This window comes from Ceratotherium simum, chromosome 4 (genome assembly GCF_057802395.1).
Source record: "Ceratotherium simum simum isolate JZ-2026a chromosome 4, ASM5780239v1, whole genome shotgun sequence".
Classification (NCBI taxonomy): domain Eukaryota; kingdom Metazoa; phylum Chordata; class Mammalia; order Perissodactyla; family Rhinocerotidae; genus Ceratotherium; species Ceratotherium simum.
In genome coordinates this window covers 71,350,739-71,364,926 of record NC_141903.1, presented here as the reverse complement: position 1 = coordinate 71,364,926, position 14,188 = coordinate 71,350,739, and the positions used below count along the sequence as shown (strand labels likewise).

At 35.5% G+C, this 14,188-nt stretch overlaps 1 long non-coding RNA gene across 1 annotated transcript; it reads right to left on the bottom strand.

Moving 5' to 3' along the window:
* Positions 1-3,522: 3,522 nt before the first annotated feature.
* Positions 3,523-13,716, bottom strand: LOC147917333 (uncharacterized). Its single transcript, XR_015552093.1, has 3 exons — positions 13,611-13,716; positions 12,994-13,095; positions 3,523-4,584 (listed from the first exon to the last, which is right to left on the bottom strand). It is a non-coding gene; the product is annotated as an uncharacterized LOC147917333 (long non-coding RNA).
* Between the last annotated feature and the right edge of the window lie 472 nt (positions 13,717-14,188).

Sequence of the window (14,188 nt, the reverse complement as noted above, 5' to 3'; positions counted from 1 at the left end):
TCAATGACTCAAAGACAAGGCAGTAGCATTCATCCAATCAGAGAAGCAAAAAGAGAAAAGAATGAAAAAGAAGCAACAAAAGCAAAAATAAACAAGTGGGACTATATCAAACTAAACAGCATCTGCACAGCAAAGAAAACCATAAACAAAATGAAAAAGCAACTTATAGGATGAGAGAAAATATTTGCAAACCAGGTGTCCTATAAGGACTTAATATCCTAAATATATAAAGAACTCATACAATTCAATAGAAAAAAAATCTGATTTAAAAATGAACAGAGGAACTAAATAGACATTTTTCCAAAAAAGACATACAAATGTCCAAAAAGTACATGAAAATGTGCTCAACATCACTAACTATCAGGGAAATGCAAATCAAAACCATAATGAGATATTATTTCACAACTGTTAGAATGGCTATCATCAAAAAGACAAGAAATAACAAGTGCTGGTGAAGATATGGAGAAAAGGGAACCATTGTACACTATTGGTGGGAATGTAAATTGGTGTAGCCACTATGGAAAACAGTATGGAGATTCCTCAAAAAAATTAAAACTGGAACTACCGTATGATCCAGCTATCCCACTGCCAGGAATATATCCAAAGGAAATGAAATCTGTATCTCGAAGAGATATTTACACTCTTATATTCGTTGCAACTTTATTCACAATAGCCATGATATGGAAACAACCTAAGTGTCCAACAATGAGTGAATGGATAAAGAAGGTTGGTGTATATATATATATAAATTCTTTAAAAACAGTCAAACTTGGGCCAGCCCTGGTGGCCTAGTAGTTAAGTTCAGTGCACTCTGCCTCAGCGGCCCAGGGTTTGGTTCCCGGGTGTGGATCTACACTGCTCTGTTAGCAGCCATGCTGTGCTGGCAGCCCACATACTAAAAAATAGAGGAAGATCGGCACAGACGTTAGCTCAGGGTGAATCTTCCTCAGCCAAAAAAAAAAAAAAAAAGTCAAACTCAGAAAAAGAGAGTAGAAAAGTGGTTGCCAGGGGCAGGGGGATGGGTGAAACAGGGAGATTTTGGGAAAAGGGAACAGACTTCCCGCTATCAGATGAATTATAGACAGTCCCCGACTTATGATGGTTTGACTTAACAATTTTTCAACTTTACGATGGTGCAAAAGCTATATGCATTTAATAGAAACTGTGCTTAGAATTTTGAATTTTGATCTTTTCCTGGGCTAGCAATACGTGGTGCAAGACCCTCTTGTGATGTTGGGCAGCGACAGCAAGCTGCAGCTCCCAGTCAGCCACGCGATCCCGAGGGTAAACGTTCTGTACCAATATAACCATTCCATTTTTCACTTTCAGTACAGTATTGAACAAATTACATGAGCAAGTCAACATTTTATTATAAAATAGGCTTTGTGTTAGATGATTTCGCCCAACTAGGCTAATGTAAGTGTTCTGAGCACGTTTAAGGTAGGCTAGGCTAAGCTATGATGTTCGATAGGTTAGGTGTATTGAATGCATTTTCGACTTACGATATTTTCAACTTGCAATGGGTTTATTGGGATGTAACCCCACTGTAAATCAAATGAGATCTGTAGGTCTGAGGATCTAATGTATACCATGGTATATAAATATGTGAAGTGACAGATATGTTAATTAACTAGATGGGAGAAATCCTTTCACAATGTATAAGCATATCAAATCATCACAATGTACACATTAAATATATTTGATTTTATTTGTTGATTATACCTCAGTAAAGCTGAAAAAAATGAGAGAAACATATCTTGAGATAAGTAAGTTAAACCAAAAGATTTGGATTAATAATGAATATATTCAAGTGGGCTTAGCAAAGTAAGAACTTTAAAGACAATCTAAAAGCTTCAGTGCTATTCAATGTTAGTTGATAGATATGATGATGAGTCAAATTTGTTTAAAGCTAAATTAAATAAAATAGGAAAATTTTAATACATATATGAAGCTAACATCTATAAGTATTCATTACAATATCTGAACATGGCAGACCAATTTAATATGAATGAAATAATTATGTGAAAGTGTAGCATCTAATACAAAATTTTAAAAATGAATGTTTTGGATTTCTATGATCTTAGAACCAAAAGGTAATTTTTAATCTTTCTATAGACATTTATTTTTCTTCAGTCAGGTCCATTTGGCAACTCATAAGAGCTTCACATATAGAGGCAATTCAATTATGAAGAATAGTGGTTCTCAAACAACCGTACACATTGGAATCACGTGTGGAATTGTTAAAAACAATAATGCCTAGACCCCACATCTAGAAATTCAGGTTTAATTTGTATGGAGTGCAGCCTTGGAGGTAAGGATGTTCTTAGTGTTTCCCAGGTGTTAACAATATACAGCCACATTTGACAACTAGTGCTGTAGAAACACTAGCAAAAATCAGTTGTTTGTTTACATGAGTACAACAAGCTACCTTAGCACAATCACCTGCTTAACGCACTCTCTCAATTTATTTTCCAGCTGGGACTGAAATTATTGACCACAGAGTGTTTATGCAACTAGTAACACTCATTCCAATTAAACGTTAGCAATGATGTTCTTTCTGTTGTTTCTTCCTACAAGGTTACACAGCAGTATCAGATATACTGAAAAAGTGCCTCCATTAATGTAAATTTGCAAAGACAAATTCCAAGAGAGCTGCTGGTTAAATATGCCAATTCTATCTATTTGAGATGGTTGCCATTTCTGTCCTTGGGAACTCACTGCAAGCCACCAAGAACAATTAATAATGGGCATCTGCTACTCTGATTTACTATGTAAGAATTTCAAAATGACTTTAATATTCTTGGTAATAATGATACTCTTTTCGTGACACAGAAAAGTTACCTAGGCAAATCATTAACTTTTAACCAATGAGTAACAGTTGAGAGTTTTATAAAATCTTTGAGATATAACATGCCTCAAAGATCATCTAATAATACACTGTCACTTTTTCATAGATGAGGAACTTAGTCCCAAGAGGTGACATAATTCAACTATTATCACAGATCCAAATTAGGAGACAAAGCCCCAGCTGGAACCAACACCTTCTGTTTCATATTCCTCTCTATTCCTCTGTAATAGAACACCTTCTCTTGGAGATTTCCAAATACTACAAGTAAAAAGTCATTAGTTGCTGGAATCACACATTTCTATATACCTAAAGGCCATTTAAAAACCTTGATGAAAGCATAAATTGATTTCTTAGAGCTATTAGATTTCTTGTAAACGAAACTTAGATCCATCTAAGTTAACTACTAAAATAAAGTGACTAGCATTTAAATTTCTCAAAAGCTTGTATCAAATTTCCCCAGAAATAGTTCCATTAATTGAATGCACTCCTTTAAAATTGTTGACTGGGCTTATTAATTTCCATTTCTCAAGGAAGATATTTCTTAAGTATACCTCTACTTTGGATCAAGAGTTCCAATATTCCATCTATCTAATGGGAGGCAGGGGAGCCAGTCCAAGGTCCAGTTTCCACTTATGGAACAGAGTTCATGCAGCATGGCTTTCATCCATGGAACAGCTTACACAGCACTACGGTGGGGCTGCTCTTTATTGTATTTTGCAGGGTTCTCAAGTACTCACCAATATTAGCCCAGTGTGGTTAGCTTCTAAGCTCCAAATTTAGTTACTTGTGCCTTCCTTTTGCCCCCACATGCCATTATTTTTGGACTTAGTTAAATCTTCTTGACAAATTTACAATATTCACAGCTTCAGATTGAAGACCAAAAATTCTAGTCCGTGCAGCTGCCTTTGCAAGGCTTATTAGACCCTTCCTGCGACTGTCTTTCAATGGGAGAATCATAGAACAGTAAATGATCTTATCTCTATGTAAACTTCCACAATTTCAAACCCAGAGAATTATCTTCTATTTCCTTTATACACTTCAGCGTAGGAAATTCTATGGCCCCCCATGATCAACCATTGTTGCGTGTCATACTATTTCTAAATACATGAATATGTGTTTCTCTCACATCCTTTCATTGCTGTTCATTGACTCTTTCAACTATTATAGAAAATAAGTAGACCTATTACAAAAATGAAATTCCTATACCACGTTAAAGACTCGAGGTTTTATTTTTTTGTTTTATTTTGTTTTGTTTTCCAGAATAGTCAGCCTGCAAGTCTCTTTCTTATTTGCTATTTTAGTTATTGATGGCTTCCTTTGACCCATTATGTCATTCTTGCCTCAATTTAATTTTCCTGGCATCCAAGACCTGGGTTTGAATTCCAGCTACACCATTTCCTAACTGTGTGATTCTCAGAAATGTATTTATTTAAACTCCATAATTCCAGGGTTACTACTAATACAAATGAAACTAATAATAGTACTAATCTTAACGAATTATTGTTAGGGCTAAATGTAAAACATATCGCATGGTATCCGGTATACAGTAAAATTTTTAAATGTTAGTTATTTTTGTTGTTTGTACAATTGGAGGCAATTGTAACAGTGAAGAATAGGCAGCTAAAGAGGCAGTAAGGGGCCAATTCCAATTTTGACTTCCACGACCAGTGAAAACCTTATTCTCTATTCCAGTGGAAAGAGGGATTCCAAGATTCCCAGTGAGTTGTCTCCCATCACTACAATAAGAAAAAAAAAAATTAGTCATTGGAATCGAACAGGTCAATGCTACTCTGAGTTTAATGCCCATTCACTCATATAGTGTTATAAGCACAGATCCTACTGTACTAGCTATTTGTTTCCAAAGTAACAAGTCAGCATGAAAAGATGGCAAAGGGTAATATGCTTTCAATAACTCTCAATTTTTTAAGAAACTCATGTATTTCACTCATTTACAATTTCTTTACTGACGATCATTTCTAGCTCTCTAATTTTTTCAGGATACATTCTCTCCTCTGCCCGAAGTGTTTAATGAATGTACACAGCAGCCTGCTGTGTCCCAATAGTAAAAATGACAATAAATTTCTAGGTTATCCTTTTTGAGCAAAAAAAAAGTAAAAATGTTTCCCCTATTTCCTCTAAATGTTTCCTCTATTTCCTCTGTTTCCTCTATTCACATTATAACCTCAAGTATAATAGGAAGTTTCTAGAAACTTTCATATTCTTAAGGTTATATAATGTCTTACCAAAAATTTATATTTGGGTAGTAGGGCTTCAAGGAAAAATAATACACGACTCCACTGTACTGTATTTTGTTTTTCACGTTCGTGAAACTCTACACAGCAACACACATTCCACTTTAGAGGTTATTGACATGACCAATATCTTCATCATGATTTGAATTCTAACACAAACGTCTACATTTTTCCTTTACCGCAAGATCATTTGAACAATTACAAAAATCTGATGTGTCTATATGTTTTCTTAAATTTTTCATAAAAAATAAAAACCTCGGCTAAGAAGCTAAAGAGAAATTCAAGAGATTAACAAGCCTAAAACATAAATTTTTTCTCAAGAAAATGTAATCTGATACAGCCATTTTAAGTTTTTACCTAAAATAAGAATTAAAAGAATATCTGAGAAATAGTGCAGAAGATCAAACCAGAGGGATGTCAGGATCCAAGAAGAAAGGACTAATTCTTTTCCATAACTCAACTGAGAAAGACATTACATTGGTTCAGAGAAGAGGTCATAAATTCAAGAAATTGAAGAAAAGAGATAAAAGTAAGGATTTAGGTATGATTCCGTTTAGCACATGAACTGAGAGAATAAAAATTACAGTCTCTCCTGATGGACATTCAGGAATCAAAAACTAGTTTATTTGCTCTGCAGACCTGAAAAGTTCAGAGGTGAGATGCAAAGGTGACAGTTTGACAGGTTTACCCAGGTGTGGGAGCATTTAACCAAGCCTTTGAAACCTCTTCATTGATGAATTTGTACGTGATGAAAGTGGGAAGAAATTCACAATGATTGATGGCTTTACTGTCAGAATTAGACTGAAATAGTTGTCAATATCAAGAGGTCAAAATAATGAAAACACCATGTGTCTCTACAAAGTTTCCCAGGTTATGAGAACTCTCAGACACACCATCTTACTTGATACTCTCAAAAATTCTAAAGATGGTGTGACAGGTATCATTATTGCAATTTTACAGAGAAAGAACTGAACCTTAGAGAGGGAGTTTCCTAAGATAAGAGTCATAATCGGAACTCTAACTCAAGGTTTTCTTTGATTTAACATCTTATGCTCTTTCCAATATGCATTGCAGGAAGAGAAGAGGGGAAGGATATAGGAATATACATATTTAAATTTACAATTTTTAGGAGTGTCACATTTGTGATTCCATTCAATCCTCATAACACTCCAGTAATATCCAATACAAAAGAATTATCATTTATTCTGAGCCTATTATATATCACATGTCCTGTACATCTACAACAGCATGAAAAGGTAGTATTAGCATTTCCGTTATAAGATCAAGAAAAATGATTCCCAGAAATCCATTAAGTATCTTTTCAAAACATACATCTTACCATATCACCTGGCCCCTTCCATTAAACTCTCCATTTGACCCTACTGTTCTTAAGATAATGATTTGCTGTGTAAAGTCTTGACCTTCTTCCTTCTCCAACTTCATATTGACCATAGTCCTCCTTGTTGTCACCCCTGCCCTATCATCTTTGCATACAACTCCAGCCTCATTCATCCACTTATTTCCTCAGAGAGGCTTTCCTGACTAAGCCAGTCCCCACTATCACCTTCTCTCATTGTTTACTCTCTTATAGCACTTATAATAGTTACAATTTTATATTTAGCTATAAAATTTTGAGAATACGGTTTCTCTCTACCCCAAACTATAAATTAGATGAGGACTAGGACCCTGTCTTTTTTTCTTACTATTTTATCCCAGGTTATCAGTATTGGGCTGGCCACAAAAGTATTTTTTAAACAAAGATTATTTATTCTTTTAGGCAACAAACAATTGTAGAATAGTGCAATGTATCATACTAAAATGATAGAATATACCAATGGAAAACAAACAGTATCTTGGATGGATCTGTCCTTTCATAAAGTAACTGTCATTCTTGATGTATTTCTTCCTAAGTATTTGACTTACTCTTATGCAGGTGAGGAATTTTTCAACATATTGGTGAAGAAATCTCCTAAATCTCCATGAATGAAATTTCTAAATCTCCTTGGATGCCTCTAATTGCCTCCATCCTTCGACGACCAATCCAAATAAACATTCTTCACAGAGTTTCTTTTTATTTTATTATTACTCATTGCTTTCTCCCAGCTTAAAGGAATTGTTCACATCTATGTACTTCCATGATAACTTGATTTTGCTATAATATTTCTATCTTATCCTATAGCTCTTAAACACAAATTGTTTTAGCCGGTAAATTCAAAGCCTTTATTGCAGAACCTGTCTAATTCACTTTTCTGGCTTCCATAGCCCTAGAAGAGTGATATGCACATAGTCAGGGCTCAAGAAATTCAAGTTATTAGCAAGCCAATGACTGCAGAGTCATCATGGTGAGGAGGGTGGGTGTTACTTGTTTCTATTTTCAAACAGCATTTCATGTGTTGTGGTGTGTACATTCCAACACCAATTCTTCATCAACTGGGTGTCCTACAATTCCATTCAATTCTGACACTAATACCCAGAGTTTGCATCAGACTCTACAGATTTAAGGGTTTAATCTCACATGACTGCCCTCACTTCAGATGCCAGGAACCACCCCTACTTCTGACCAACTGGCTACAAATTTGGGGGTTCTCATGACTGACCTTCACATCTGATAATTCATTAAACCAACTAAGAGAACACAAGAAAGTGCTCTATTTGTGATTACAGTTTCATTATAAAGAATACAACTCAGGAACAGCCAAATGGAAGAGACGCTTAGGGCAAAGTGGGGTCGGAGGCAGATGCAGAGCTTCCCTTCTCTCTTTGGGCATCCACTCTCCCAACATATCTATGTCTTCACCATCCTGAAAGCTCCTGGAACCTCATTGTTTCAGAGGTTTTACATGGGCTTTCATTACGTATACCTAATTGATTAAATGATTGACCACGTGGTTGAATTCAATCTCTAGTCCTGTGCTCCCGAAAAGTTGGTCAGCTGTGGGGTTAAAAGTTCCAACCTTTTAATCATGTGGTTGGCTCGTTATGAACAACAAAAGACATTCTTACCACCCAACCAAGGAAATTCTGAGAGTTTTAGGAGCTCTGTGCCAGAAATGGGGACAAAGACCAAATATATTTTTTTCTTCTACCATGTGGTGGAACTGGGAGGGAAAGTTGATTAGAAGCCATGGCCCTGCTACCAATCTTGTGGCCTCATGTTGAGAAACTTTAACAAAAATGAAATACCTTGTCCACCAAATTTGCCAAAGATTCAAGAATGTGAATTCAATAAAAGGACATTTATCTTAAATTATTTTTGTTAAATTGGAAAATGTCTAGAAAACAACATAAAAATATTCAGGTTCTGAATTCAGGATCAAAAAGAATATATGTCAACAATTTCAAAATAACTTCCACTAATGAATCTACGTATGTATATTTTAGGATATTTAGCAAATGTATAGCGTTCATAAATGGGCTTCAATTCTGCAGAAATTCTCCGTCTCTCCCTCTCTCTCTCTCTCCACCTCTCCTCCTCACTTCTCAAACAGCACAACCATCACTCAAGGGCTACAGAAACATGAAGATTAATTGTTCCACATCTCCACATGGCAGGAACATTTTAAAATCCAGTTCAGACCTGGGTAATTCCGGGGCTTCCATTCTGCCATTCTCCCCAAAGCAAGAACCAGAAAAAATTCTATCATAGCAACAAGAGAAGGAGAGTAAGAGGAAATAGAATCTTCAAAATGTATATGCACACTCACATTAGTGTGTGTCTGTGTGTGTTTATATGTACATATATGGGGATAACATATATTATTAAAATGAAAGAGTAGATAAGTTTCAACTAAACCAAAGTAGTAGGAGAGGCAAATGCATAAGATATTGTCATGGTGAAATTTATGAGAAGGAACTTACCAACTAGCTGAACAGGCTTTCAAATCTTGCAAAACATGTACACCAAAGCCATCACGCTGCATTTAAAATGTCTAAAAATCTTCTGAATAGCAAAGGAAACTATCAACAAAATGAAAAGGCAACCTACTGAATGGGAGAAAATATCTGCAAATCATATATCTGATAAGGTGCTAATATCCAAAATATATAAAGAACTCATACAACTCAATAGAAAACAAAACAGCCCAATTAAAAAATGGGCAGAAGATCTGAATAGACATTTTTCCAAAGAAGACATATCGATGGCCAAAGGTGCATGAAAAGATGCTCAACATCACTAATCATCAGGGAAATGCAAATCAAAACCATAATGAGATGTCACCTCACACTTATTAGAATGGCTATCATCAAAAAGGCAAGAGATAACAAGTGTTGGCAAGGAGCGGAGAAAAGGGAACCCTTGTGCGCTATTGGTGGGAATGTAAATCGGTGCAGCCACTATGGGAAACAGTATGGAGGTTCCTCAAAAAATTAAAAATAGAACTACCATATGATCCAGCAATCCCACTTTTGGGTATTTATCCAAAGAAAATGAAAACACTAACTCAAAAAAATATAGGCACCCCCCATGTTCATTGAAGCATTATTTACAATAGTCAAGATATGGAAAAACCTAAGTGTCCATCAACGGATGAATAAAGAAATTGTAGTATATATATACAATGGAATATTATTAAGCCATAAAAAAGAAGGAAATCTTGCCATTTGTGACAACATAGATGGACCTTGAGGGCACTATGTGAAGTTAAATAAATCAGACAAATACCATATGATCTCTCATACATGTGGAATCTAAAAATAAAATTGAAAAAAAAAACAAGCTCATTGATACAGAGAACAGATTGGTCGTTACCAGAGGCAGAGAGTGAGGTGTGAAGGGGTGAAAAGGATCAAAAGGTAAAAAGGAAAAAAAAATGAAAATATGAAACTAAAAATTATGTTTGAATTGACAGATATTTTACTTGCCTGACAGAAAAAAAAAAAACAAAAAAACCCACTATTAAAGCTTGAAGGTTTTCACCTGCTCTTTTCTGGATTAGCCTACATTTACTACGATGAAGGTTATATATAGCTTTTCCTCATTCCTGCCTGACAAAATATGGTGTTGGATGCTTACAAAGTTCTGTTACCATCTCATTAGATGAAGTAGGTCTTATCCCTTCACTTTTTAAGATTCTAATGAAAGTCATGAACCTCTTCTCCAGAGAAATAAAATTCATGTGAGTATAATTTTAGGTGGTTCACAGACACCCCAAAGGCTCAGGTAAAATCCTCAGGCAGAAGGGAGAACTATACAAACAGTCTCCCAGATCTACTCATGCCGGGCAGATCACCTTCTGAAGCTGTGATGGGGAACAGCACACCTGCTCTCCTTTTCTCTCTAGAGAAACGAGGGCAAGACGTCTATGTTTCCCTTTGGGCTACACAGAAATATCCAATTTCTTAATAGGATAGTCCAATTTGCCACATTTTAAATTATATTATGAGAGTATACGTCTATTTCAAATCCTTAAAGCTTTTGATTTACTTAATACTGAGAGACAAAGGGATATAAAGAGGTGTGTACAAGTTGACACCTTTATCCCTACAATTTCTTCAGGCTATTAGCTTAAATTCCAAAGGAAAAATAGAGGATTCTATATGTGTAAGTAATTTTTTCCTTCATAGTAAGACCCATGCCCTCCACTTAACCAGTAAGAAATATAAAAACAGTCACTTTTGATGATCCTCGTATTTAACCAATTACCAAGTGGTGAATTTCCAATTTCAGGTAGATTCATACACTCTTTAACTTTTGAATAAAGAATTAGATAAGGACTGGTAATATTTATTTTTAACAAGGATCCCAAATGATGGATTAATTGTAATCTGTGACATTTTTTCAAACTCTTAGAATATGTATTATCTATGTTTTCAAAAATATATTATCTATGTTTACCTCAGGGGCTTACTTAAAAATGCACATTGCAAATAGCTTCACAGACCCTCTGAATCAGACTGTAAGGTATGGGGTCTGGAATCAGCCGTTTCAGGGAGCTCCCAATGTTATTCTAATTCACACCAAAGTTTGAGACCGCCTTCACTGGAGATTCCTTCCAGCCCTCTGATTTTATGATTCTGGTTTGTGACTAATCAGCCTAAATTTTAGTTGGTAGACCACACAACTCCCTGCCAAACTTCCTCCACTAAATATAGCAGGAGTTGACAGATGCCCGGGCGGCAGTGGTCTTTTTGTGTGCCCATCCTAAAAACAGCTGGGCCCAGGCGGCCTTAGCCCCAGCTGTCTGGAACTGGGCAGCAGGTGCTGGGATTGCCAGCTGTTCTCATGAGGCAAGACCGGCAGCTCTGCTTGCCCAGGTCTCGAATTTTCCCTTGGGTGGCCTTGCTTTTGTGGGTGGTCCAGCTCAACTCTAATCCCAGTGAGTGTGCATTCCAAAACTAAAATACCAGGGCCAGAGCCTACATACATGTTTTATGTTCATAAATATGTATTCATTTATTGTATTGGATGATCACTTAAAGTCCCTTCCAGCCTTAAATTCTATATGTGTGTGTATATTTATGTGTAGTTATTACGCAGTGTTCTCATACGTGATTTTTAATTGCAGATGAAGATGGACATGATCCAACTGTTTCTACTTTCTCTCAACACTCTTCAATTTCTCAAAATTAAGACTGTTTTTAAGAACAAAATTTAAAAAGCAAAACCTAAATACCACAAAAATACTGCCAGACTAAAATAACCGCACCTAACCAATTTCAGAGAACAGGAAATTTTGTGACAATACACTCTCCATGTGCAAAGGACATAAAAATTTATAAAAATGTAGAGGGATGAAGATAAAATGCATCTTTTTGCAAGACCATAGGGGAATGTTGTGGCTTTAAATTACTATTTTCCTTTCTCTTCTTTTTTAATATAAATAGCAAAATAATATATACTATAACAATATAATTATATATTAAATTTGTAAATCTAATTTGCAAAATTAAGTTTAAACTTAAAAGTGATATTTTAATACATTGTGTTTATATATTCTTTACGTTTGTATTATTTTCATAATTCTTTTCTTCTTGTAGTAATAAAGTTGAGAAACTCCACAATTTGATATTGTCAGAGAAACTTTTGCTGAGTAAATTTATCACAGTTTTAGAATGAACTGGTAACTGTCTGGTGACTTTATAGAACAAATCAGATGTTAAGGTTTCTTAGTAAAGCATACAATTCTTTAACACTCTGAGGCCATACACTTAATTTGTTTCACACACACATTGAAATCATGATTGAGTAAACTTGACAAACCTTATTTTTTAAAGTACCTGGTTATTTTTCTTTTTAAAATTCTTGTGCTAGATGGCATTTAAAAATAATATCACAAATCTTTCCAGAAACAACAACTTTGTATGCAACAATTTCTAGAACTACATAAAATGATGAAAATACCTGATGATTCCTTTGGAGATAAATACTGGATCTATACACCAGCCTGTACCAACAGAAATAGTTGAGACAAAAGACGGAAAGTTGTGGTAAAATGAATGATGCTTCATTTAAAAGAGGGAAATTGTACTTTACATATTTATTGTCATAAACAAATGAGGTTTTATATTTACATTTATGTATGTGTATAAATTATGCAAAGTTGCTAATAAATGTCATTATTTTAACCAAATTAATAGCTTACTTTAAATGTCTATAAAACCATTAGCATAGCTGAAATATGCATACACAGATGGCCTGTACATATAAGTTATTAAATGAAGAGGAAATTTGGTGGTTGGATATTTAATTTGATCAATAAGACATGCAAAGTGATGGGAATAAATTGATGTGTAACGCTGAATTGCCCAGGGTGTCTATATTGATCCACTTAAGTGGCAAGACCATGAATTTTACTCCATTTTGTGGGAATTAAGAGAGAACCCCAGCCAGGCAGAATGTGGCAAACAGTGCTGTGATCTCCAGGGCCTCTTGTTGGATGTTCTAGGTCTTACCTTTTATTCTGTTCAGGGCAAGCTTCCAAGTCCCTAAACCTCTCATTCCCTCATGCTCTCCATGTCTACTCCATAAATGGATTCTTGTTCTGTAGAAGTTGTCTGAAATGTAGCCACCAAAAGTGTAAACATAAATGAATATATTTTATATTGTGGTAAAAAACATACAATATAAGGTCTATTCTCTTAACAAATTATTGTGTACAGTACAGATTGTTAACTATAAGCTCAATTTGTCCAGTAGATCTCTAGAATTTTTCTGTCTTGCATGACTGAAAATCTAAACCCTTTCTCCCATTTTCTCCTCTCCTCAGCCTCTGGCAACCACCATTCCACTTTCTGTTTCTATGAATTTGATTATTTTAGATACATCATATAAGTGGAATCATGCAGTATTTGTCCTTCTGTGACTGGCTTATTTCACTTAGCATAATGTCCTCAAGGTTCATCCATGTTGTACAATATGACAGAATTTCCTTCTTTTTTATTGCTGAGTAATATTCCATTGTGTTATATATATACAATATATATGCCACATTTTCTTTATCCATTCACCTGTTGAAGGATGATCTGTTCATCTTTATCCAGTCATCTGTTGAAGTAGCTACACTACTTACCTTTGCTCTCAGTGGTCCCCACGTATCCAAACTATTCTGGTCCCATCAGCACTGAGTGAGTCCAGACAGACACCATTTCCTTGGACAATCTTCCAAGAAGCTGGAATGTTGGAAGCATGCTCCACTCTTCGCTTTCACCCTGAAGGAGAAGATGTGGGCTGGAATGTTCTCTTCTAGCACTGATCTGTGCAGACTTAGGAGAGGGGCTGATGTAGATAACGTGAAATTGCTTTTCTTCTTCATTTCAATGCAGCTGTTCTCAGCTTTGTGCTCGCCTGCAGCACTGCAGCTCTTAACTGGATTCTGGAGTCTTCATAAAGGTATTTTGGTCCATCTGACATTATTAAACCAGCATTTCTATGGGGGGACGAGGGCTGGGACTTCCTATTCAGCTGTCTTGCTGATGTCACTCCTCCAACGTGAATGAATTTTTAGAACATTATTCTTATCAACATGTGTTTAATTAATTAACTTTTTGGTAATCTTAAGAATCATGAAAGTCTGAAGAAAAACATTGATTTTAAGATGAGGGAATAGGGACTCTAGGGAAATTTGCTGGGGAGAAGGCCCCCCATGGA